The sequence below is a fragment of the Nycticebus coucang genome, chromosome 9, assembly GCF_027406575.1.
Source record: "Nycticebus coucang isolate mNycCou1 chromosome 9, mNycCou1.pri, whole genome shotgun sequence".
Lineage (NCBI taxonomy): Eukaryota > Metazoa > Chordata > Mammalia > Primates > Lorisidae > Nycticebus > Nycticebus coucang.
Genome location: NC_069788.1, coordinates 94,825,105 through 94,852,926, shown reverse-complemented (window position 1 = coordinate 94,852,926; position 27,822 = coordinate 94,825,105). Strand labels below are relative to the sequence as shown.

Genomic DNA, 27,822 nt, shown 5'->3' with positions numbered 1-27,822 from the left:
GTGAACTATGCTGACACCACTAGCCTGGGCAACAGAATAAGACTCTGTCTAAATATATAAATGTTAAAAAAAGAACTAAATTATACCAAACAATAACGTTGCCGCTTTAAAAATACTTAGCTACGAAATTTAAAAGCTGGGTAAAAACCCAGTATGAGTGAAGAAATAAAGAAATAGGCACTCTTTTCAGGACAGATGGGAGTGTTCGTTAGTGGATCCCATTTGGGTGGCATATTTGACAATGTCCATTACAACTGAAAATGCATATTAGCTTTGACCCACCAATTCCCCTTTTCAGCATTCACTGCACAGAAATACACTGTTATAGACTGAATGTCTGTGTCCTCCAAAATTTATATGTTGAAGCCCAGTGTGATATAATTTAGAGATGAGGCTTCTGATCAGGTTATGAGGGTGGGGTTCCTGTGATGGGATTAGTGCCCTCATAAGAAGATAAGAAGGTGGCTATGGCATCCACAAAATAGGAAGAGGGCTCTCACCAGGAACCAAATTTTCCAGCACTTTGATCTTGAACTTCCCAGCTTCCAGGACTATGAAAAATATAGGCTTGTTGTTTAAGCCACCCATTTACAGTATTTTGTTATAGCAGCCTAAGCTAAGATATACACAGTTGTGCAAAAATATGCATGCACAAGGATTAGTTTAGCATCATTTGTAATAGAGAAAAACTGGAAGGAACTCCATGTCCATCAACAAGAAGTCAGAGAGCTAACACATGGTCCACTCATATAATGGAAACACAGCAGCTTTCGCAACAAGGTAAACTGAGCTGTTGATGGGGAAAGACGCTCAGAGCAAAAAGCACATTGCAGAACTACATATCAAGTCTATTTTTTCCTGAAATAGTATTAGATGTGTTGACATATGCATAAAAAATCTTTAACGGGTAGTAGACAACTAGGGACTTTAAACTTTACATGATAACCACATCTACATTGGTTAGGATTTTAACTTTTTTTTTTTTTTTTGAGACAGAGCCTCAAGCTGTTGCCCTGGGTAGAGTGCTATGGCATCACAGCTCACAGTAACCTCCAACTCCTGGGCTCAAGCAATTCTCCTGCCTCCGCCTCCCAAGTAGCTGGGACTACAGGCGCCCGCCAATGCCCAGCTATTTTTTGGTTGCAGCCGTCATTGTTGTTTGGCGGGCGTGGGCTGGATTCGAACCTGCCAGCTCTGGTGTATGTGGCTGGCGCCTTAGCCGCTTGAGCCACAGGCACTTAGCCATGGTTTTATTTTTTACCATTAAACAACAACTTGTAATCAGAAGGAAAAAAGTGAACCCCTCCATCTTCATGTTGTTTAATTATCTTCCAAACTATCCCTGACCCAAGGTAATTCTTTGCCCTTACTTGGAGACAGAAGGAAGATCTGTTTTTTATATGTTCTAGAATCTAGAGAATAGTGGCTATGAGCTATGTATTTAATCCACATAATTCCATTTGATAAATGACTCAAAATCCTAACTCTTCACTTCCCCCCCATATTAAAGATATTCTGTCCCTGAGAAGTGGCCAGAGCGGTGGACAGAACGCAGGACAGTGACTCAGGAGTGACAGCTGGAGCATGCTTTCTTCCTGTGTTCCAGTTTCCACATCCATGCAAGTAAGGGCCTGATGGAAACCATCTCCAAAGTCTCCATGAAAGACCCTGACCGCTCTGCACTAAGGCCCCCCAGGAGAGGGTTACTCAATCAGCATTTGTTAAAATCCTGAAGGACAGAGACAGGCCTGAAGTCAGGAAACAGTGGGAAAGGAAAATTTGAGAAAAGCCCTACTTGCTCTAGTCTGAAGTTAGTCAGCCAAGGGGAAAGAATGAAAGGGTCTTGATGGTATAGAAAACACAGGGAACTGAACGTCTGTCATTCTGGGATGGTGTGAGCTGTCACAATAATGGGAAAGATGAGGGGGTACATAAAAGGTGAGCAGAGGCACCCACCATCTAATAGCAGGGGGCAGAGATGCTAACCCTACTTTAGAGAATGGTTCCACACAAGTCCCACCCAATGGATCATGCTAGCCTGTGGAGTAATGTGGAGGGGGCCCACCAGATTAATAACCAGCTGAGCCAGGCAGGTAGCAGCCAGTCTCTGCAGTAAGGGTTTCCTTACCTGACAGCAGGACGGGGCCTGGGCTGGGGGCTGGCTGCATGGGAGGGGAAGGAAAGCATGGAGGAAGACCACCAGGATCTCAAGGACACGGCCCACCTTCTGCAGCCTGCTCCCAAGTCATCCCAAGTCTTAAAAGTGCAATTGCCTAACCCCAAATGGCCCATTCTGGTGGGCCTGAATAATCTGCTATAATTGTACTTTCCCTTTAACAAACACTGATAAATAATTAAACTCCCTAAAGGATCCGAATCTCTACAGTTACATGCCTGATTAAATTCTAATCAAAGAGGCTCGGGGCCCTGTCGGTTCAAGGCCTTCATATGGGGTCTCAGGGCACATGCTGTCACTCTCCCAGCCTCCAGAAAACAGAAACCCTGTCTACCTTATTCCCCACAGCATCTTCAGCAATAAGAACAATGCCTGGCACATAGTAGGTGCTCAGGAAGTATGTTTTGAATGAAAGAGGTAGAGGAAATAGCCTAGGCTGAGGAGCCAGTCAGAGCTGGGGGGCCTTGGCCAAGTCACTTAACTCTATAAGCCCTGATTCTCCGTCTGTGAAGTGGAATTAAAAAAAAAACCTTCCAGGGCTTTGGGAAAGATTGAAATAATATGTGGGAAATATCCAGCACAGGCAGCCTTGTTCATAGGACATGGGAGATAAATTTGTATCACCATCATTAATAACTCAAACTCACGCTGGGGTCCATTCATGCCTTGTCATCACAAGCGTCACATAAAGTTACACAACTCAAGTCTACGACTTGCCCTTTGGGAGCTACAAGTTAATAACCTGCATTGTAATAGCCTCTTCTTTAAACACAGCAGTAGTCTTGTCTCTTCTTCAAAGCAGATTTACCCGGAACTCTGTCAGTTGGTTCGTCGCCTTCAGAGACTTTCACCAATTGCCTGTAAAGGTTTGTGCAGCAGAAGAAGACAGAAGGGCCGGTTCAGCCCTGGCCCAAACTGCCCAGGTTTGATTCTGACTCAGCTTCCTGATACTGGGGCCTGTTTACTTAGGAAAACCCAATGTGGTCTAGTGGCTGTAAAATAGGATCTGAAGCTGAATGCCTAGGTTTGAATCCTGGCTCCACCACTCTGACTGGATGACCTTGGGCAAGTGATTTAACCACTGAGACCTCAGCATTCTCATCTGGAAAATGGGGACAATAACAGTACCCCCCTGGGGGAAGGGAGAAAAGGAATCAGGAGATTGTACTTCTCCTGCTTTGTGGGCAATCATGTTGATCAACCAGCCCATCCACAGAAACCCTGCCAGGACGAATCCTTGCCATAAAGACCATCTCTTCCACGTTTTTCCACTTTTATTAATCATACAATCATTTGGGAGATTTTGAAGGAAAAAGAAGTGAATATGGGTGAGTTTGAAGGCTCAAGCAGGACGTCAGCCTTGCCTGTGTGCACATTACTCTTACATGAGAGTGGTCAGGAGACCTGCAGGAAGGGAGGCAGTGTGGTCACACACCAGGTGAGAGAGGAGTATAGCTCCCAGGGCTTCCCAGCCAGCCCTTCAAAGTTGTTTTTCTTTAAAAGCACATACCCCTCACTTTCTCCACATCTTGTCTCTATTTCCCTGACCAGGACTCCCGCTCTGGGGCCTTGCAGGCTCAGCTGTGCTTGCCTTGCCCTGTTACTGGAAAGAAACAAGGTGCACTTTTGGAGGCAGCCCCTGAGAACCCTCCTCGAGTGCCCTGAGCTTTCCATGGAATGACTTTCCTTTCCTGGGATGAGCAGATTGTTCTTTCCCCAGGTTCAGCACACGGGTAACCTGTGGGTGCTGCCTGGTCTCTGTGATGCCCTTTACCTCGTATTTTACAATGCTGTTCTCAGGAAAACAACCCCATTCCTTCTGTACTCAGCCGGGAGATACAATGTGAACTGGAAGCTTGGCTGTTACGCTTGTGACTAATTTGGGTTTCAAGAGCAGTTCTGCCATGCCTGAAAACAAATGATCACCAGCGAGTTATCCAGCTGTCCCCCCACCCACCTCCCTGGTTACTTTGTCCTGGATGTGGAGCCCTCTCTGGCTGGGTCCACGTAAGTCTCCGTGAACACAGCAGTCGGGACCCCCTGAAGGTTCCAGCCAACGACTGCAGCCACAGTTTGGCTGATCCCTCACTGGAGAAGATAAAGTCCTTAAGTAAAGCTGTGCCACTCGGTCCAGCCCCTCTCCCTTTGACTCCAGCCAAGAGTCAAAGTCGATATTTGCTGAGTGGAAGAGGACAAAAGGAAACAAGTTCGTTTGCAAGCTCTCCAAACAAACTAGAAAAAGTAATGCTCCACTGTTTACCCCGTCCTCTTATAAGAAGGTTAAGCTAATATGTCCCTACTTTTGAAAGAATCTCAACAATTTGTGATCACAGACCAGCAGTTGGCTCTCTGAATAGGGTGTTTGCAAAGAGTTGTGCAGGATGCATCCTTTAATAAGGAAATAGGACCATTTCAATGACTTTATTACAGGCCAGTGCAGTGGCTCAGGCCTATAATCCTAGCATTTTGGGAAGTTGAGGTAGAAGGCTTGCTTGAGGCCAGGAGTTTGAGATCAGCATGAGCAATACAGTAAGACCTCATCTCTACAAAAAAAAAAAAGAAAAATTAGCCAGGCGTGGTAGTGTGTACCTGTAGTCCCAAGGTACTTGGGAGGTTGAAGTAGGAGGATTGCTTGAACCCAGGAACACGAGGTTGCTATGAGCTAGATTGAGGCCATGATTCTCGAGCCTGGGCAACAGAGAAAGACTCTGTCTAAAGAAATATATATTATATATATATGAGTTAAATAATGACTTAAAATTACAGCGTTATGACAGTGCTGCTACTTCAGACCAGCAGAGGCTTGGGAAACCTTAGAAAGAGTACATCTAAAAGGTCACAATTTTTCTTGACAATCCACTGAGGAGCTAGATCATTAAAGGAGCCCTTTTGGTCAGAATGAACTTAAATCTGTGCTCAAACCATTAGCTTTTTGGGTAAAAGGACAATACATAAGCTTTAGGATCACCTTATTTCACAGCGGTGGGAAAAACGAGGTCCAGTGAGATTAGAGGAGTTGACCTAGGGCAGAGCCAAGACTAGAACACACCACCTAGCCTGTCTCAGGAGAACGGGGACTTCTGCTAATGCCACTTGCTTCTCATCCCTTTTCCCTGGCAGGGAAGGGAGGGGCTGAGGGGTTTCCGCAGTTTCCACTGCCCCTTCTGCCTTTGCAATAGACAACTGGGGGGCTGGACATGGTGGCTCACACCTGCAATCCTAGCACTCTGGGAGGCCGAGGTGGGCAGATTCCTTGAGTGTGGGAGTTCAAGACCAGCCTAAGCAAGAGTGAGACCATGTCTCTACTAAAAATAGAAAAAACTAGCCAGGCCTTGGGGTGCCTACCTGTAGTCCCAGATGCTTGGGAGGCTGAGGCAAGAGGATGGCTTGCACCCAAGAGTTTGAGGTTGTTGAGCTGTGACACCACAGCACTCTACCCAGGGCGAGAGAATGAGACTCTGTTAGTGCACCATGAAACCCAGAACCCTTTGCTAGGAAGGTAACTGCCTGCTGAGGGCTGCACTCTCACAGTGGGTGCCTAAGGCCAGACAGTGGCTAGAAGGGGACTGTGAGGTGCACATCTGCATGAGACAACCAGGACTCAAGACCGTCAGCCCTATAGCTAGAGGGGAAGATGATATAAACTCTGCCCCGCAGCTACTAAGGAACACCAGAAGGAGTCCCTGGCAGCCCAGTCTGTGCTGGAATCCTCCCGGGAGCCCTCAGCACACTTATCTGGAACCACTATTTGCTTTCCCCTCTCTAGAAAGCCACGCTACTTCTCCAGGTGGGAAAAGTGAAGCGTTTCTTTTTCTTGCATTTTATTCTAAAAGACAGGGACATTCTAGTTACATCTTTTTTTTTTTTTCCTAAGCCTTCCAGTGAAGCCTTGTAGACTGTGTCTAACAGGGCTGCTGCCCCCAAACGACATTCTCAAAAGGTCAGAACCAAATACTAGTGCTTCGATTAAATGCGAACATTTCTTTCTTGGTGCCCGGGTGCTGTTTAATCTGTGTGGGATTAAATAACCAACAAGAATATCTGTCTATCTATCTATCTATCTATCTCCCCCCAGAAAACTGAAGAAAACACCTAAATAACACCCTACATCCAGCTTTCCTCCTATATAACAAATGCCAGCAATATGCAAACACAGACCCTTGGCAGTGAACACTGCTTTGTCAGAGTTTAAGGTGAGCAGGAGCCACTTTTCTTGCTTCTTGTAACTCTCTCTGCCTGGGAGAAGGAACGTTGTTGGGCTAAATCCAGGAGTCACTCCAGGTCAGATCTGTACATAGTAGGCACCACCTTTGTCACTCGAAAGCATAGAACATGGAGAAAACTAACTGAGTTAACAATCAGTCAGTTATTCTACACGTTCCTACATTGGCCAGGCATTGGGGAACCCACAAAAGCCGTCTCTTCGGTGAAATAAGTAAATAAATAAAGCTTTGTCCCATCCTTGTATCTCCAGTATGCAACACAGAATGGCTATGTGGTAGCAATTCAACTAACTTTTTTAGACTAAATAAATCAGCCATTCCCAAAACAATGAGCAAACTAAGTTTAAAAGAGACGAAGAAACGCACACATCAAAACCATGCTCACGTACATGTGGTGAAGGTATATAAAAACCAGTGCAGTCCTCTAAGGAAGGGACGTGGTCTAGTTACCGGTGTTGTACCAACATCAATCTCCTGGCTGTGATCAATGTGCTACAGTTATGTAAGATGTTATCATTGGAGGAAGCTGCAGAAAGGGCACATGGGTCCTGTCTGTACTGTACTTGTATTTTTGCAACTTCTGAGTCAAAATTAAAAGTTTCAAAAGATAAAACAAAAATAAAGGCAAGATGTTCCAGATGCCAAATGAGCAGTGGAGGGAAGAGATTTTCAGCTTCCTTCCCGTGAAGACCAGGCTGTAGTCATAGACCTGGCAAACTCCCAGCTGTGGGGGGGGGAGTCCCATGCTTTCTTTCCCACTGTCTTCTCTTCCCTGGGTCTCAGGAAACATTCTCCTCTCTGAGATGTCTTCCCAGACCCCAGCACCGGGCACTTTCTCACACAGTTTATCTACTTCCTTCAGCACATGGCCCATAATCAGGAATCTCTTTGTTATCTGTCTTTACCCACCAGAATGTAGACGCCACAAGAGGAGGGACTTCAGCTGCTTGCTTAACACAGCATCCTATGAGGGTATATCCCGGCCCAGGACACTTAAAGAATAGTTTTTTGAATGAATGATGAATACATTACTGAATTAGCAAAGGATCGTATCAGAACAACAATGCTGAAAGAGAGACTCTTGAAACAAAATAATAAAAGGCAAGTCCTTTGCAAAATATGGCAGATTTTAACTATGATTTGTAGGAGTTTACTTGAAATATACAATGTGGTATCTGGAGTAGGGGGCAAAAGGAAGATGACGCCCTCAGAGCTGGTGTAATCAGGAAGAGTATCCACTGGCAAGCATCTGGACAGGCTATTAGATAGAATTTAAACAGAAACCAGGGAAGAGGGGTGGCACCTGTGGCTCAGTGGGTAGGACGCTGGCCCCATATACCAAGGATGGCGGGTTCAAACCCGGCCCGGGCCAAACTGCAACAACAACAAAAAAATAGCCGGGCATTGTGGCGCCTACCTGTAGTCCCAGCTACTCGGGAGGCTGAGGCAAGAGAATCACCTAAGCGCAGGAGTTAGAGGTTGCTGTGAGCTGTGACGCCACGGCACTCTACCAAGGGCAATAAAGTGAGACTCTGTCTCTAAAAAAGAAAGAAAGAAAGAAAGAAACCAGGGAAGGGGAGAAAAGGATGTCCTGGAACTTAAGGACCAGTATGAAAGAAAACTTGGATGGCACCCAGACTTTGGCATTCTTAGGAAGCTGGTGACCTATTCATAATACCCAGGGGCAGTGCTGGGCACAGGGTCATGGCACTGAATGGAACAGGACCATCCCCGTGTGAGCTTCCACTCTCCATAATTAGCTTTCTGGCTAGTTAAATTTGATCTGTAAATGTTGACTTTTGCATTAATAAATGTTCCTAATTATACGGTAGGAGGTCTCAATTCTTACTGGTTGGAAGAAAGTCCAGAAGGCTATTTAACATTGATCAGAAAGTTGACTTTAAGGAGAAAGTAAAAATCTGCCTTTGGGGTCAACCTCTCTGTTATAGGAAGGGTTGTTTTGGTGAGTTCTCCTGATCATGCAAATAAAAGTCAAGTTCCTCCTCCTCTTCCTTAGGGGATCCTCTGATATTGGTAAAGTCATCTAAGGTTAAATACATCAGGCTGGGATTTAAGAAACCTGGCTAATGCTGTCAAAGCCATCTCACCAGGGGCACGTTCCTAGGCAATTCCTTTTATCTCTCCTGCCCCCCACCTAACTGAGCAAGTCATTAGGAAATTCAAGGAGTATAGATGCCTTACTCCATTTTCTGTTACTGATAACAGAATGTCTGCAACTGGGTAATTTATAAAGAAAAGGAATTTATTTCTTACAGTTATAGGGGCTGGAAAGGCCAAGGCTGATGAGCCACATGTGGTGAGGGCCTCCTTCCAGGGATTCTATGGCATGCGCAGCAGGAAGAGGGTGAGGGGCTGAGTATGCTCACAGGCCTTTTCCAATCTAGCTTCCTTTTCTTATAAAGCCGCCACTTCCACGCCCCACGATGAATTTATTAATCTACTGATCCCTTAATCATCTGTGAGGGCAGAGCTATCATGATCCAATCAGCTCTTAAAGGCCCCACCTTTTAAAACTACCACATTAGGCTCCGTGCCTGTAGCTCAGCAGCTAAGGGCGCCAGCCATATACACCGGAGCTGGTGGGTTCAAATCCAGCCCAGGGCTGCCAAACAAAAATGACAACTGCAACTGAAAAAAGAAAAAGCCAGGCATTGTGGCAGGCACCTGTAGTCCCAGCTACCTGGGAGGCTGAGGCAAGAGGATCGCTTAAGCCCAAGAGTTTGAGGTTGCTTTGAGCTGTGATGCCACAGCACTCTACCCAGGGTGACAAAGTGAGACTCTGTCTCAATAAATAAATAAATAAGCCACATTGGGGATTAAGTTTCCAACACATGAATTTGGGGGACATCCTCAAATCACAACAATCAGTTTAAAAGTAAGTATTCACAAGGTTACAGATTAGACAATTTTGAAGCAACTTATTTTTACCCCTGATGGTCTTTCTAGCCAAGTGCACTGGGTCCAAGTTATTCCCACAGCATTTGGTTCTTCTAAAGCAGGAAAGTGTTATTTCAAAAAAGTCTTTACCCAGAGAGGCATCTGGCTCCTGATGTCCCTGCATTACTGCCTCAGCTAGTGACAGCACTGCCACACGGCCATAAGATGCTGGGCTCCCTGGATGGTTTGGCTATGGACCAATACCTGGGGCATCAAAGATACATAGAGCTGCCTGCCTCCCAGTCCACTGACCCCTGCTGAGGTTGTGCAGATACAGCAGATCTCAGTCCGTTCCAGATTCATCAGCTCAGGGATGTGGCACAAAGTAAAAGGAGGGGCCGTGTATGGGGGAGGGACCATGAGGTGCTCCGACCTTCTTACTGTTTCCTAGACCTGCCCCATTTCCTAGACCTGGGACTCCCTAAGCTAACCTGGGTACAGAGGCAGCTCAAGTGCCCACACTTCTTGGAGCCAGCCTTCCTCCAATTTAGGTGAATAATATTCTTTTTACAGGCTGATAATTTGGATAGAGTACTGGGGTCATTCCCATCTCTATCTCATTAGTTTTACCTGCTTGTAGACATTATGCATGTGTGTGCACACATACAAGTTTCTACCAGATGCCCCCTCACTGCGTCACAGCAGGCTCAATGCAGGAGACGCCAGGGAGCAAACCTGGTGCTCCTGCCTCCAGCCACTTCCGAGTACCCCTGGTTTATCACTTCCACTGATTTCTCTTCCTTTTCAGTTCTTTTCTTTTTTTTTTTTTTTGAGACAGAGTCTCACTTTGTCGCCCTCATTAGAGTGCCATAGCATCATAGCTCACAGCAACCTCCAACTCCTGGTCTCAAGCAATTCTCTTGCCTCTGTCTCCGGAGTAGCTGGACCACAGGCACCTGCCATAACGCCCAGCTATTTTTAGAGGCGGGGGTGGGGTGGTGGGGTGGGGGATGGGTCTTGCTTTTGCTCAGGCTGGTCTCAAACCTGTGAGTTCAGGCAATCCACTTGCCTTGGTGTCCCAGAGAGCTGGGATTACAGGCGCGAGCCACAGTGCCCGGCCCCCTTTTCAGCTCTTTTCCAATAGCATCTTCCCCTTCCTAAATTGCAATTTGATAGACTAAGACATACAAATTAATCTGCTAAAAGCAAATTGAGATGTGAGTAACCAATACATCCAGCCCTTCTGAGGGCCACGATTTTGCTACCAAATATGACTAAAATGGAGCTCTATTTCTCCTCTTTGGCATCTCTCTTCCAAGTGACAGCAAGTGCAGTTGCTTTCTAGGGCCGCTTGACTGCTCAGAGAACTATTTTGCCCATGAGCACAAACCCCAACCATGCAGGAAATGCACTTGGAGACCTAATTAAGGCCCAGTTCTAGGCACTCGGTTAGAGAGATGAACCAAGGCCTTGCCCACCAGGAGCTCCCAGCTGAGTGACAGACACCATAGCAACAATGACGACACAGTGTGGCAAGTACTGTAAGTGTGTACAGACTGTCCTGAGGGAGTGTGAGATCCAAGGCCTCCCTCACTAAAACAAACCTGTAACACAGTGTGAAAAATTATGGGGGCTTGGGCTGTATGACCAGGAACCTCGACTGCGGCCCTTCTCTTGGGGGTTTCTCAGTGCTATTACTATTCCCATCACCACGCTGATCCCCTTGGCATACAGCATGGTGAGGGCACACGGCTGTCACATGAAGAGATGTCACAGTGCCTGCCCCAGAAGAAGTGTCTGCTTTGGTTGTTGGTGCGCACCACTGCTGTTGACGGTCACAACCAGGAACTTGCAAAGATCCAGGCCTGGATGGAGCCTGCAGGAGCCTACCTGGGACTCCCAAGCACAGCAGCAGCACGGCCCTCATCCCTTCTCCCCGGGGCTCTCCCCACCCCAGACTCAGACACAACTCTCTGCTGGGGAGGAAAGTGAGGGCTGATCTAGCAAGGCAAGACCCCCTCCAGCAGACAGCAGGGTGACACCAGATCTCCATCTTTGATGTTCATGTCACTGTCCACTACCACTGGCTTTGATTCTAGCGCCTTGTGGGTACAGAACATGGTTTATTACGTCTTAGAGAAACACGGCTGAAAACATGGGAAATTTCCAATCTGGAGGAGGCTCCTGGAGAGGGTTATACTCAACTTTTCCCACTTAAAAATACAATTGTTTAGTAGATATATTTTAAACACAGAAAGCATTAAAGCAAATTTAAATGGCCCCTAGTTCTATACTGAAACAGATATAAAAAAAGTGATAAACATACCCTTTATAAAAAGGCAAAACAGCACAGGACGGCATAAAATGAAAGGAAAATAAAAATTGTTTTCCCTCCTGCTGCCTTGAACCCCGGTCCTTCCTACTTTTATTCTTTTGTATCCTGCCAAAAATAATTATGAAAATATGACCATATATATGCATACATATACATACACATACTCACGATTTTAAATTTTTATATAAGTAGGGCTCTACTTTCTACACCTTGCTTTTTTCACTTAATAAGGCAATGAGTGAAATTCTGAAGCCAGAATACTTGTGTCTCCTGCCCTCTGTGCCACCTTCTAACTACGTTTTGACCTTGAGCAGGTTATAATAATATATCTTCACTCTGTCTTGGCCTTTTCATCTGAATAATGGGGCTAGATGAATTAATACACATAAACTCAGAATATAGATGGCATTCAATAAACATACATTATTAATCCTGACTAGTGTTCTATCTTTGCACCTTTTCCATACCTTTCTATTTAATGCTTTCCAGGGTGCCAGGACATATCATCTGTGCATTGAACCAGTCCTCTGTGGCGCCACATGTTGAGGCTGTATCCATTTTGGCTACTGCTATTACAAACAATATTAAGATATCCCTATGCATCAGCTGTTAATATGCTGGTGAGAAAATCTGTAGAATATATTCCTAAGGATGAATTTTCTGGGTCTGTGCATCATGAATTTTGATAGATTTTGCCAAATGCCTTCCCAAATCACTCCACTCGCTTCCCAGTGTGCCATGATGCAAAAACTAAGAGAGGATGCCTTTCTTTAGCCCCCGTCCAGAAATGGATAGTCTTCATTTTTTTTCAGTATTTGCCAATCAAACAAGTGACAAACAGGACTTATTGTTTTTGATTTGAACTTCTTTCATTAGGAGTGAAGGTGTGACCTCTTTAATTTGTAGATGAGAAAAATCAAGACCCAGGGTTCCCCTAACTGGCTTCAACTCTAGCCCTGAGGCTAGCCGGTTGCACTGACAAGCCTGAGGTCAGAGCTGCTGTCTAGGACCACCAGCCAGGCCCTTCCCTTCCCCTCCCTTCTCCGGGGCACATCCAGGCAGAGGAAGGCATGGGGCACTCCACAGCCTGGGTTAAGGTGACCAGCAATCCCAAGGCATGGGGCAGCCTCAGCCCCCGCCTGGGCCCAGGAAGTGAAGGCTGCTGCCTGCTCTGAGCAGATAAAGGCGTGTCCCCAAATTGCCTGAGGTTCAAGGCTGCTTTGGGTCTCGTTCATGTTATCAAAAGTCTCTGTTTTGTTTCAAAGCAAAATGGTTCATGTTGTTGAAGGCCTCTGCTTTCCTTCTCTACCTGCTTGCTGGACCTGGACTCTTTTAACTGGGAAAGAAAGCTTCTTGGAGTAGGGAAAAGATTGGCTTTAATTGCCTTCTGGGTGCCTGCCCCAGCACATGAACTGAGCAGGAGCTGGCAAAGCGGCATCGGGGAGACAGAGAATGAGGTCTAGGTGGGGGGCTTGACCTGGCTTTGCTAGCCCTGGGTCTGTGGCCTTAGGTAAATCCCGCTAAGTCTCACTGTCTCCATGTGAAAGACAGAAATGGCCCTGAGACCTGCCTTGCCTAATACACAGGACTGTTGTGAGCACAGACTGTGCTTTAAAAACTGCGAGGCACATCCATATGTTGGCTCCGGGTGAATGTCAGCGAGCTGGTCACCACTGGCTTCCACGTGGGTAGCCCCTTTACAAAGCTGCCAACCTCAGCTGTGCAGGCAGGGCCTGCCCCTGTTGTGAGCTACTCCTGAAGCCCACCAACTCCTACCCAAGCATACCAGAACCGAGTTGATCATCATGACACAGACTAAGTCATGGTTTCATCTTGATTGTGCAAAAAAGCATTTCATAAGTGTCTATTTATACACCAGCTAAACTCGATGTTCAGCAACTCCTCATTCTTTGGCAGAATCTGGGAGCACAGTTCCACTTAGTGGAATTTCTCAGCCAACTGATACTCATCACACATTAAGAATTAAAAAACAAAACTGGCTATTTTGAAGGGAATTGTCCTACAATTATTACATATTTCTCTCCTACTTTCTAAAAAGGAAAGAGCATTAAATACCTGTTCAACCTTTTTCCTTATCTCTCTGCCACCATCATAAACACTGATTATCCTACTCAGTCTAGAATCACAAGAACCTGTTCTACCACTCACAGCTTTGAGACTTTAGGCAGATTATTTAATGTCTTTGTGCCTCAGTTTTCTCATCTAAAAAAGGATCAGAAAACTGAGTTAATTAAGAGTACAGCTGCATTAAGAACACAAAACCAGCAAGGATCTACTTAAAGTTTAGTGCCTGGATTTGGAGGTAACCGTTTTGTCCTCTGAGATAAATATTTTTTGTTCCTATCTAACTCCTGGCTATGTTCCAGAAAGCTGAATTTGCTGGCAAACTGAGACTCTCTTGTGTGGACATAAATTCCTTTGGGGGCCTTGAAGAATATGACAAAGGCCCTGATGGAATGCACCGTGCCAACAACATAAGCCTAGACCCAAGTATTCTGTTCCAAGCAGGGAGACTTTCAGCAAGTGACTTGGAGCAACCCAGCAGAGACTAACGTAAGTGAACAGAGAGAACTCAGCCAAGGAAAACAGACACTACCTTGACCTTCACGAATGAGGGAAACCTTCTCTACTGCTCAGCCGAGACTGATGCCTGAACCAACTGCAGTTTGTACTTGTAAGAAGAAATACGTAGATGCCTGCTTAGGAAGATGAAATACATGCGATGACCTAAAACACTGGGACAGTCTGCAATGAGCACTCATAAGGACCCATGGCTGTTCCAGATTTCTGTCTGGGGGAGCTTCAAAGTGGAGGCAGGAGGCAGAGGCCATGGGATGCTTCACTGGCAGAACAAGCAGCTGAGTGGCTGGGAGTGACGTGAGGATTTGGAGACCTATAGCCCCAAGCCGTTCCTTGGTTCAATGCCTAGAAAGGATAGTACTGAAGTTAAGAAGCAACCCTACTTCAGGAGACAAGTCCAATTTTCTGAGAAGGAAATAAAGAATTCTCATATATTCTACTCACTTGCTTCTGTTGAGCTAGGTTTCCAGAGTTCAATCTACTATATTGAAGGTTTATACAATTGACAGCACAGTGCTACTTATAAACATTCCAGCTCTCTTCTTCCAGTACATAGTTAAACTACATTTTTCTGCTTACCTGAAGTTAGGTGTGGCCAGGCAACTAGCTTTGGCCAATGAAAAGTGATTGGAAATGACATGTGTCACTCCTGGACAATCTTAGGAGTCAACACCTACTTTGTCACATTCTCCTTTCCCTCAGCCATGGCCATGGGAAATGTCCATCCCATCAGCCTCAATCCTAGGAATGGAGACAGAGAGGAGAGCCCCAGCCAATTTCTAATGGATATGTTGAGTGAACAAGAAATAGAACTTCACTGTTTTCTGCCACTGAATTTTAGTGGTTGTAGGTTACCCCATTACCTAGCCAACCCCAAGGGGATATATACACACAAACTTAGCCACCAGGAAGTGACCTGTTTCTTCCCAACTGGTAATTCACTGTCAAGTGTTCAACTGTATCAAACAGATTGGGCACTCATAGAGTTCACAGGAACTCAGTTGGTCATTACAGATGTAGACAGAATTTTTAATTACGATGGGACAAACATCTTTCCAAAACATAAATGATAAAACTGAGCTCTCAAACCACTACCATAACTACTCTGGTTAATTTATCCCTATTTATTCCTTTCCTGAGCCCAGGGAACATGGACCCCGGTACAAAGGCTATAAACTGTTCTAAATGGACCACCCACCAGTGGAAGAGAAGGAATCATTTTAATAAACTCTAATTTCTGATATGGAAGATTTACTCGATGATGACATTCTTGACTTAACAGATGTTTTCAAATGGGTCTAGCCAAATGGGAATCCTTTTGTTCATTTTATTTTCCCTGTCAAATCCAAAGTTTTAAAATGCAGCTCCTTGAATCTCACTACGGGTTGACACTCACCAGAATCAAGTTCAACACCATTATCGGCTGGGCGTGGTGGCTCACACTTATAATCCCAGCACCTGGGAGGCTGAGGCGAATGGATTGCCTGAGTTCACAGGTTCGAGACCAACCTGAGCCAGAGTGAGACCTCGTCTCCAAAAACAGTCAGACGTTGTGGCAGGAGCCTGTAGTCTCAGCTACTTGGGAGGCTGAGGGAAGAGAATCACTTAAGCCCAAGAGTTTGAGGTTCTGTGAGCTGACACCACCTCACTCTACCGAGGGTGACATAAAAAAAAAAAGAAAAGAAACAACCATTATCTCATTTCTCAAAAGGCATATTTCAATTCATCTTTTCATTTAATATACATAAGATGAATTTAGAACAAAACTTGTAGTACTCTCCTACACTAAAAAAAAAAAATCCACAAACTAAGTTTTTCTATAGCAAAATATATCAAAACACATATGTCTTACACAGTTGTAATGTAGTCTAAGAGAATCAGCTAAGCTGTGACCGATAAAATTTTCACCATTTCTATAGAAGAAGCCCCATAGACACAGATGTTGTTTATACAAACCAACTGATTCAATCATTTTGGGTCAGATTTACTGTTCTAGTCATCATTGCTTTTTTTACTTAGAAGTTAGTAGCAATCTTGCCATTTTAGTAGCCAAAATAAGTATACCATGCTCTAGTCGCTCAGGTTAAAATGACTGCATCAGAGGCACTGTTGATGAATCCATAAAATGCTTGGAAATAAACATGGGAGGAAAAGTGGAGCCAACCACCTGGACCTCAGGGTAAAGCACCCGCCGACCATCCCACCTTGAGCTTTGAAATTTATACCTACATTCTGATTTCTGAAGTTGCTGAGGGCCAATCTCTAAGTACCTCGATGTGTATGTGGCAGAAACACTTGGATGTAATAGTCAATTAAATTATTAATGAAAGAACTGTACAAATAAAAGCATAGTGCTTTTCTATGTAGTAATAATTATTATCGTAAGCAATGCAAATTGAATAATAAGAATCATCAGGACAGTTCAGTGATAAGCTAACAATTTGCAGCAATCAGACCAAACATCTCTGCTCAAGCTGTTTAATAAAATAAATAGCAGCTTGTTGACATTTTTGTTCTGTTAAGCACACAGACATCCAGAGGCTACTTTCTGTGTCCTGGGCAGATGAGCTCAGAGAGAAGTGAGACTCAATGATATGAAAGTGGAACGAATTCTAATGGTGGTGATTTAGATATTTCTATATCTTAAGGAAACAATAAATCCTATAAAGTGCGCCAGGATCAAATGACAGGATTTATTTATTTATACACACATGCCATACCTACAGATAACATGTATTTACGTATACACATGCATTACATAAATAGACACGTATACGCATAAAATAAGAGATTACTATAACTACAACGTTTGAGTTACACTCGCGTAAGGAATAAAGTTATGTGTCATAATAACAGACCATCACTATTATTATCGTAAGTAGTCATCAAGCACCTAACAGCCTCATCACTCTATAAAAGAGCAATCAGCACACCATTGCCAGGGGTCCCAGATGGGACACTCTACAGTGATTCTCAACCTTCCTAATGCCGCAACCCTTCAATACAGTTCCTCGTGTGGTGGAGACCCCCAACCATAAAATTATTTTTGTTGCTACTAGCAATGGCTGGGGATCACCACCACATGAGGAACTGTATTAAAGGGTCGTGGCATTAGGAAGGTTGAGAATCACTGCTCTAGAATGACACAGTCCTCAAACAGAACTTAGTATTGCCCAATTCTCTACCAGTTTGCCCAGGACTGATTCAGGATAGAATGCATCCATTCACCAGATCACAAAAAAAAAATCTACTAAACTATTTGGTGAGTAATTTGGACCTTCCAGTAGCTGCTATACCCAATTTTCTACCTCTTTTTGTTCACCTGGAAAACTGTATATCACTGTCAGGTAGGGGTTTCCTCTGGAATTCAGAGGAGGAAAAAAAGGCAAGTTCAGTGAAGTCTCCTCAGCTTCCAGCAAGAATAAAGTAACTGAAGAATGGACATAAACTATTTGCTGTCAGATGTGTTCATCTCAAAAACACGTACCTTCTGCACTGGGGTCTCTGTGCCAGGTAAAAGCCCAGCTGTTCAGAGACCACCCAGCTGGGCTGCGCGATGAAACAATGTCCTTTCCAAAAGCCTCTCCCCTCCTTCAGTGTCAGCTGACACAAGGGTCACACAGAGCGAACCAATCTGAAAGCCACTCTCTTTCAGTAGATACCAACTTCAGAAAAGCTCTCCGTGGCATCTGCGCCTGCTCTGACTCCTAATCAGTGGTGCCTTCGAGCCTAATTCTGCCCAATTAAACCAAAACGCTCTCACGTGTGCTATGCTGCTACCGCCCTTAATGAACTATGAGCTTTGAGCACCGTTATGAGTTTGGGCCCAAAGGACTCAATCTCCAGTTAATGGTCAAATATGCATTTAGGGAGTTGACGTGCACACACCAGAGTGAGAGTGACACCATCTTGGGCACATAATTATATCCTTTCCAGGGGAAGAGCCCAGTATCGCATATGGTGTGTCACTGAACAACAGCTCACCCCTCCGCCTTTGAGGGCTTGGGTCTGCGAAGATCTCCACCAGGAGAGGAGGGTGCTAAGGAGAGGGGCAAGGAAAGGAGCCTCCTCGATCTATTCGCACAGCAATAAAACTTCAAAAATAGTTTTGGGACCAGTACACACTGCCAACTTTTTGTTTTGCCAAATAAGGCTATTGAACTCACTGTCTTGAGCCTACTTTTCTCATTTTGCCTTCAACTAGGGACAAGTTCATCTCTGAACACTCATTTGTCCGTATTTATGGAGTGCTTGTTCCCCTGTTAGACGGTAAGCTCCAGCAAAGCACCTCGGACCTCCCTCTGCCGTCCACACACAGGCTCCCTGGTGTCTAGAAGTCACTGAAATAGACCCACTGGACCCATGATCTGAAAATTATTACTTATTTCTCCTTTCACTTGAGAATATTTTACATTTCCTTATCTTCCTTCAGAGAATTTCTGTGAAACACTTTTTCTAGGGTGTTATATAGCCATGGCAAAAAAAAAAAAAAATTCAACACATGCTACCTAGGATTCTTTTCAACCCTTGATAAGAAGGTTCTGTATATGCTTCTAATGGAAATGAATTCTAACAAAAGGGAGCACTCACACTTTCAGCCTGGGGCCTGACTTACAACAGCCAAGAACACATCCACAAAGAAAAGGCCTAAGACCAAAGATTTTTCCGTCCATTCTCCCTGATGGGAACGTACTCTCCAGCCATCCAGCAGGACTAGTCTGAAGGAACCAACTCCCAGGCTCTGGGCCCAAACCCAGACTTTCAGTAACAAATAGCATTTTAGACCAGCTTCATTCACTTCTGAATTCTTGGAAGACAAAGACCATATTAAAGTGGCCCAGCAGTCCTTATTTGCCTTTTGTAAATACCTATCTAGTCAATTTTTTATGGCAATCATCATAAAGAGAACAATGAGAGAAAAAAAAAATGAAACAAACATGAAATAATCAAACTCCCTCATCCCTTGAGAAGTGACTGAATCTCCAAACATATCTCTGGCAGCTTACAAAGAATCTTTGACACCAGGAACTGTTTGGTGAATGAAACAATGCACAAAATGTCATACTCACCTTATTATCTTGGTCTACAAAAACAACTGAGTTAGTCATCTTTTAGATTAATTCCCACTAAATCAAAGATAGATTTGACTCTCGTTTTCAATTATCAGTTAGCACCAGACATTCTTAGGGAATAACAACTATAATAATAATTTTAAGAGCTGTCATAGACTGTTTATTATCTGCCAAGCACTGTACCAAATGCTTTGTAAGGATTATTTTATTTTATTTATTTAATAGAGACACCATCTCTATTAAGATCAATATCCATAATCCCTATTTTACAGATGGGAAGATGGAGGTCAGATACCTTACCTTATTTTGTAGGAATCTGCAGCTAAGAAATCATGCCCAAAGTTGGGCAGCTAGAAAGAGGAGGGGCTGAGGTCTTAAGCTATGGTTCAAAGTCTTCCCTGGCGTTCCCGCCTTACCGTGGGGTCCTGGGCCACTTCATTAAAATCAGCCCTGCCAGAAACTACAGCTTAGAAGGAACACACACTATAACTGGAGCTGCTGAAAACCTATGCCTTCCCTCTTTCCTCGAAGCCTGTGTTGTTTTATGCAGTTTTAAAGTCCTGTTCAGCTTTTATACCTTCCCTCTGAAGAGCTTTAACTTCTAGCCCTCAGGCCTTGGCCCCACTGCAGCCGAGGAATTAACTGCACCGTCACTCTGCTCAATTAGACAAACCCACTTCCCTCAGGACAGTTAGTACAATTCCAAAATGGCACAGGATGGGCCAAAACTCTGAAATTGTTTTCAATAAAGCAAGCTCTCCAGAATCACAAAGCTCTCTTGTCTGTGGCAGTTGGTGGTAGGACAAATGTCGGTGTGGAAACTGTCCTCCCATTCAGCCGAGGTCTTGCTCCATGACCCCTGTGCCCCTCAATTTCCCCATATTTAGGATACAAACTCTTACCTACCTCACAAGAATGACCAAGTGGGAAAGTTAAAAATGCTCTGTGGAAAAAGAAAATGAAATGCCTTTGAAAACTATGATGTCACCATCATGATTTCCCCAAATAGTACAGGTTATGGAAAATTCTCCTGGACATTTACAAGGCCAAAGCATGGATCCAGAAAAATCTGTCACAAATATAGGGATTTCCATTTAATTAAATGTTTCCGGGAAACACCTAGAGCCATTATCCAAGGTGCTAACCGGGCAGCCAACAGGAAAACTCGTTGTGGGTGTGTGAATCAGGTCTTAGGAGAGATTTTTTGTTTTGTTTGGTCTTTTCATATGTGGGCCTCACTTATGACTCAAGCGTAACTTTCCTTGGATTAGGTAACTAGGAACTGAGATTAATTGCCCAATTTTTAATTACATTTGGCCTGTCTGTAGCCCATGTTGTAAGCTCCCATCAGGAGAAGGAACAGAATTCGTGACTGGCTATTCTGAAAAAGCTCTGGTATAAGAGCTGTTTATGATCACTAGATACAGGGTTCTAGCCTTCTAAGCCTCTCTTGTCCTTAAAAATGACTTAAATAATGAGAACATCACAGGAAACCATGGTGAATTGAGTTTGTTGACTGTTCACACCCTATAACCTGTCCAGGCGTCTCTGGCTCTCAAGGCATCAGACTCCACTTTGAATATGAATTTCTTTTTTCCTTTCCGGAGTCTCTCATTTTCTCCATTGTATTCATTCAGAGGGAAAAAAAGACCTCATAAATGTCATTTCATATTCCAAGCAATTTGCTATAGGCAACTACACCATTACTTTGTACAAATAAATTTACATAAATCATTATTAGAATGTTTTATCTTGGCAACATTATTTGGTTCCCAGAGCACAAATTAAATGCATGCTTAAAGCAGAATATTTTAAAGTTATTCCTATATTGTTTACGAGACAGGATTAGAAATTTCCATCTAATTTTTCTTTCATAATGGAATTCCTTTAGTTTTCTTTATACATTTAGAAACCACATATATAATTTTCTGGGGGGTTTCTTGAAGCAAGCCGAGCAGTAGATGACTATGCCACATTGGGTTCATTTTTCAGCGACGGGTCCCTTTGATTTTGTGGGTTGGATTTTAAACACTGATTAGGAAAGCCAGGAGCTAGGGAAGTTATAATACAGCCTCATGAGTAGAATGGCTTTTGTTTGGTAATATTCCCCAAGCAAACTGTTTTTTGGTTGTGGTTCAGATTTTTTTTTTTTTTAATAAACACATTTGCAAATAAACTCCCTGAACTTAGTTTCTCCTGGCTGTTTGTGTTGGGAAGGTGCCTGTGTGGATTAACTGCATGGTACATGGCAAGTCTTCACTGGCTAGAGCTTTACTCCACCCCAGATTTCAAAACAAAATCATTTCTCTCCATGTGAAATACAGTGCTGCACTTGTCAATGTCAGGGTGGAGAGTGGTAGGAAGGGACTGAACGGGAAGCCAGGAGGATGTGCATGTCAGCCTCTGGAGAATCACAAAGTAACGCCCTCCCTCGCCTTCTCATTAATGTCACCAAGGGCTGGACTCACTGCTCAGACTGTAACTTTCTACCAGCGTGTTGTCTGAGAACAGATTTCCAGGCCTATGTCGGGGAAGGTGAACCCACGTGTTCAAGGGTGCAATATTTGCAAAAGGTGGAGCAAGGCAGCCCGCCTTTAAGAGCACAGCCCTTAGAGCACAGAGCTGTACCGACTGGGTTCAAATTGCCATGCCAAATCAAAGGCACCTGCTTAGCAATACGATGTGAATAAGCCAAACATTTCTGCATCTCTGTTACCTCATCTTAAAATGAGATTGGGCAGTGTCTATGGCTCAAGGAGTAGGGCCACAGCCCCATACACTGGGGGTGGCAGGTTCAAGCCCAGCCCCAAGCAAAACTGCAAATAAATAAATTAATTAAATAAAATGAGGAGATTATGTATACATATCTTGCAACTTTATTTGGGGGATTAAATGAAGCAATGCAGGAAACATCTCAGGGCACTCTCTGATCATTAGAAAAGGCTCAATAAACAGTACCTAACATTAACGTTACGGGTCAAACCAGGGTGATCATATCATGGATTGCCTAACCCAGGGTATTTCTTGGTGTGGAAGAAAGGACTGTGTGATAATTATGTGGGGTCCACTGGCTTATGCTAGAACTGCCCCTCCAGGCATACTGGGACTTGTGTGATAACCCTGCCTCCAGCCCATCACCATTCAAAACTCAATAAAGCAATTAATTTTTTGGTAACAATTATATCTTACGTATTTTATAATTCATTATATCTTTTAAAGTTTTCAGACCTCTTATTCGAACTTTTCATAAAGTTATTTGGGAAAATGTAGGACTGGATTAATTACTCTTTAATAACGAACAAACAAAGGCACAGAAAAGTATCGACTTTCCCACAGTGACCTAGCGCGGCAGGTCAGTGGAGACTCCAAGAACTCTGTGAGCTCCTCCATATTTCCCAGCCTCATGGCAAAGAGCAGAGTCATGTGACTAGCTCTGGCCAATGGACTGTGGATGTGAAAGTAGCCCACGCCACTTCTAGTCTAAGGCACTGAAGAATGGCTGTGAGTTCTCAACGCTTTTCCTCAAGTAGAAGACGCCTGGAACCACAAACACTGACTGCAGGAGAGACGCACTGGCCCAATACAATTCTGGACAAGTGAAAAACGTTTGGTGTACTAAAAATCCTGAGGTTTGGGTTGTACTTTTTATCATAGTGCATTACAGCCTGCCCTGGCTTAGCCAAATTGTAAGACTAGAACCCACACCCCCAACTTTTACCACAGTTTTCATACAACAATATAATATAATCCTACCAGATGAGGAAAGACATCACGAGATTAAACGCTATAGCTTATTCATGGTAAGCCTTCACTGCTTAACCAAAATATTTATTTGGTTTAAAATAAAATAGCTCACATCCAGAGCCAAGTAAAAAGAAAAAAGTTCCAAAAGGCAAGATCTGTTTTAATTTGGTGTTGATTTGTTCCAAAAGTTAGGTTAATCCAAGAATTCTAAATGTCTCATTTTAAAGACAATACAAACATGAAATTGCCTCAATGTTGCAGCTAAATTTAATCAAAATTTAAAGAGATAAATGTAAAAAGTCCAAGTAGAATGTGACTACGTTTGCTGTCTCAACCTAGAAAATCTATTCTTCCCTCTCTTTGCTATTCTAATCCTACTCATCCATCAATCTTAGTTTCTTAATAGGGGGAAAGCTCCACAGGTCAAATTTTGCAAACACTTGGCTCACACAATTGCTTAGGTCGGGGGTTGTCAAACTTTTTTTTTTAAACACCATAGAGCAAATATTTTATGGTCTTTAACATACCTATTCAGCTTGACCAATATAAGTGCCAAACAGCCATAGATAATCCAGAAATACATGAACATGGCTCTGTCCCAGTAAAACTTTATTTAAGGACAATGTAATTTGAATTCCACATAAATCTCATGAGGCAAAAAATTTTATTCTTAATTTTTTTCCAATTATTTAAAAATGTAAAAACCATTCTTAGCTTCTTTGTGGTACACAACAGGCAGCGGGTTGTTCTTGGCCCGAGAGCCTTCCATAGTTTACTGACCCCTGGCCTGGGCTCAGAAGGGGTAGCAATGACCTATCGGGCAATTATTGCAGGAGATATACACAGAACTAGAACAACACAGATACTGCTGTTCCAGTTTTTCCATTTCCCAATGGCTGGTGAGCCAGGGCTATGATTCCAGAAGGCCTGATTCCTCAGTTGGCAAAGGCCTCAGCTCCTGCACACCCGAGCGTGCTAAGGCAAGTGGCACGTGGCCAGGGCATGGCCTGACAGGAAAAGCAAGATCCTTGTCCAACAACTCTCAGTAGCACCTTTAAGCCGCTGTTTCTGTATCCAGACTGATAAAAGTCTGCACTGGAAAAGAAACAGGGGTGGGTAGGATTTGCTGTGCCATCCCCAAATTAATCCAGGTAGCAGACTCCCTATCCCTGACTGTGGCCGCAGCTTCGGCTCTGAGACCCTCCCTGAATTCTGGCTCTCAGAACTCTCTCAATCTGCTCCTGGAGTCAATTTACGAACTCCTGTTCTTGGCTTCTATTTCTTCCCCTTCAACTCCACTTCTCAGAAGTGCATCTTGTGAATCACCAGGTACTGACCTCACAAAGACCCTGGTTCATCCCAGGGCCTTGACAAGCCACACAAGCCAGGCAGGGCTCAGAGCGGAGGATGACAGGTGTGTAAGAGAAAAGTAAACAATCAGGTAGACAGGCAGGAACAGGGTGCAGACAGGCCCAGAGAAGAAGAGAGTTCCCAGCCAGGGCAGGGCAGGGCAGGGCAGCAGTGACCACTATTCCCAAAAGGGCATGGCCAGCCAAGCGCCCTCAATAACAAGACAGGTGGGGCTTTCCCAACTGACTCGACTCCAGAATCCTCCGGGCATCCTGAGAGAAGTCTGGCTCTGGGTGGGACATGGGATCAGGGTCCCCCAGACCTGGGCGGCCAACTGCTTGGAGTCACAGGGGGTAACTTCCGCCTTCCTGTCAAGGCCCTCTGCCTGGCCAAATGATCTACAGTGACAAAGCCCAACTTAGGCCCTTTCCAGGCCATGGAATCTTCCCTAATTATTTCAACCCCAATCCTCAGTCTCCATATTCCCTGAACCAGAGAACTACCATCAGAGCTCAGCCCTGGTTTTAAGCTGAGCACCACCATCTGCCACTATCTTGGGATCTCTGGCTAAAGTGCGAGCTCCCTGAGGACAGGATCCAGGCTTATACTTTTATATTCCCACCTGTCCCAACAACACACAATAGACACTCAAAAATACTTACGGAACTCAACTAAAAGAGACATCACTAGACAGATTAATACAATTAAAATATGGGATTCTCGGAAAGAAAAGAATTTAGAGGCACTAAGTTTGAGTTTCTATGTGAAAATTCCCAGCAATGTTCTGGTGGCTTTGTGTGTCTATGACTCTCACCAGAATTTTAAATAAAGATGTGATTCAATGTTTTCAATCATCTTAATGCCTAAATTGGATTGACCACATTGTCAAGTCTGATCAGCTGCACAAATTGATCATTAAGAAGATGGGGGAAAGGCGGAGGAGGGTACTGTTTAATGGAGAAACAATCAATGTGGCATTTGCATTTAAATATAGCTTTGGCATTTCGTCTATTCAATGCAATCTACGAAAGGTGTGGCGAGCTGGGGAAGCCAGTGCGAGTACCTGAGTCGGAATGGGTCCAGGAAACCGAGGTCAGCATCGCTCTGTCACAGAGATGACAGCAGGGCCTCCATAATCATGAGCACGCAGGTCTTCTGAAGGCTGGTAGAGAAAGGCAATAGGACATCAGAATGCAAAGCAGAGGCAGCAGAGAGAGCCCTCGCAACCACAATGGATGTCATCTCTGGCCTGACTCTAGCAAACGATGCACTTCAGTGAAAAAGCCGATTGTAACAGTACCTCTTTATTTCCTGGATTGTTAATAAAAGACTGAGTCTTTCATGATGGAGTGTTTTTGAAACTGCCTCATGGGGCAGAAGAGGACCCAGAAATTTGAAAACACATGCCACAGACACTGTAGGACTATTTTATTTTACCACAACTGACATAGAGATCATTTTCTTTGACTACGGTTGCAACTCAAACACTTGTCTCTATAAAGAAAAAACATCAGAGCACCAGTGAACACTCAAGGCCAGCGTTCCATCCCCCAGACCAGCCTTGAACTACCAGGTAGACCAAGTACACAGGCTGCAAAGTCCAGGCCTCCCTGTTCTGCTGTTTTTTTGTTTTTTTTTTTTTGTAGAGACAGAGTCTCACTTTATGGCCCTCGGTAGAGTGCCGTGGCCTCACACAGCTCATAGCAACCTCCAACTCCTGGACTTAGGCGATTCTCTTGCCTCAGCCTCCCAAGTAGCTGGGACTACAGGCGCCCGCCACAACGCCCGGCTATTTTTTTGGTTGCAGTTTTGGCCGGGGCTGGGTTTGAACCCGCCACCCTGGGTATATGGGGCCGGCGCCTTACCAACTAAGCCACAGGCGCCGCCCTGTTCTGCTGTTATAAAATGAAATTATTCTGGCTCTAGTCCTGGGAACTCACTCACTAAATGGGCTGCAAGTTTTGGGGCCATAGTTAACAAGTCATCTTGCAAAATAGGAAAGTTGGTACATGAGATAGATTGCATAATAATAATTTCTGATGGAAGATACTTTTTTAGCCTAGGCCTCAGGGATGACAAACCAAAAACTCTCTAATAAAAAGAATGGTATTATCCTATGAGCTTTAATGTGAGACTACTGAGAAATATATTCATAGAGCAGTGGTTCCCAAACTGCAGTCTCTGGAATCAGCATCACCTGAGAACTTGTAAATGCAAATTCTTGGCCTTAACCTCAAATCTACTGAATCGGAATACAGTATCTGGAGGTGGGGTCACATATCTGCATTTCGACAAAGCCTTCCATGTGATTCTGCTACACTTCAGGTCGTTCATTTATCCACCCATGCAAAGATATATTTGTTCTGTTGTTATAAAATAAATTTAGCCTACTCTACCTTCTTGTTTAAGCTCCGATTAAGGACAAAGCGTTGAGCTAGGGATTGGGGAAGGCCGAAGAGTCAGAGAAGAAAGATGACAAAGTCTCTGCCCCCCAGAAGTGCACCATCCACTCTGAAAGATAAGACACCATGTACAAGCGACCTGCAGAGAGACAGACTGTTATTTCTTTTAAGAGTTTCAGAGGAGGCCCGGCGCCTGTGGCTCAAGTGGCTAAGGCGCCAGCCACATACACCTGAGCTGGCGGGTTCGAATCCAGCCCAGGCCTGCCAAACAACAATGGCGGCTGCAACCAAAAAAAAATAGCCAGGCGTTGTGGCGGGCGGCTGTAGTCCCAGCTACTTGGGAGGTGGAGGCAGGAGAATCTCTTGAGCCCAGGAGTTGGAGGTTGCTGTGAGCTGTGATGCCACAGCACTCTACCCAGGGTGACAGCTTGGGGCTCTGTCTCAAAAAAAAAAAAAAAGAGTTTCAGAGGAGATGTTTTTATCTAGTTGGGGTGAGGGGTGGTGACGCCACTAAGGGAAGCATTATGAAGGCAATGACAGTAATAATGTGCCTCAGTTCGGGACACAGTTTTGATGGGAAGAAACAGGAAACAGCTAAAGTTCAAGGCCTGGGGGTGAGAAAGCAGAAGGACTATTCCAGGGCACCGACTAACCAGGTCTGGCTGCTACATGAGAAACTTGAAGGTGATCTGGGTGAGACAGGTTATTTCTAAATACAGGCAGGTAAAAGGTTAGAGGTTCCTCCTTCATGTGTAAAAACCACCCAGCCGGCACCCATGGCTTATGTTTAGAAATTCATATCTGATAAACTAGGTGACTTAAAGAGTTCTACATCCAATTTACTTTTCTGTATTTTTTGCACTGCATTTTCCCTAGGGGAGAACCTCAGCTGCTTCAAGGATTAATGGCTGAAGGTTTGCCCAGGAGGAAGAACACACGCAAAAAATTTTAAAGTAGGCACAAGAATCTACAAGTCACAGTAGCCTCAGGCCATTCTGCAAAAGGGCAAAATGTTACCACT

General features: G+C 44.3%; 1 protein-coding gene across 10 annotated transcripts in view; it reads right to left on the bottom strand.

Annotated features, from left to right (window-relative positions):
- Positions 1–27,822, bottom strand: part of FOXN3 (forkhead box N3) — a 391,460-nt gene that overhangs the window by 255,613 nt on the left and 108,025 nt on the right. For 8 of the 10 annotated variants that reach the window (XM_053603879.1, XM_053603878.1, XM_053603885.1 and 5 more), the window contains one exon: positions 25,463–25,561. The exons of the other annotated variants lie outside the window; for them this stretch is intronic. The gene's annotated coding sequence lies outside the window, so the exon portion shown is untranslated. The remainder of the gene's footprint in view (positions 1–25,462; positions 25,562–27,822) is intronic. 10 annotated transcript variants of the gene reach the window in all.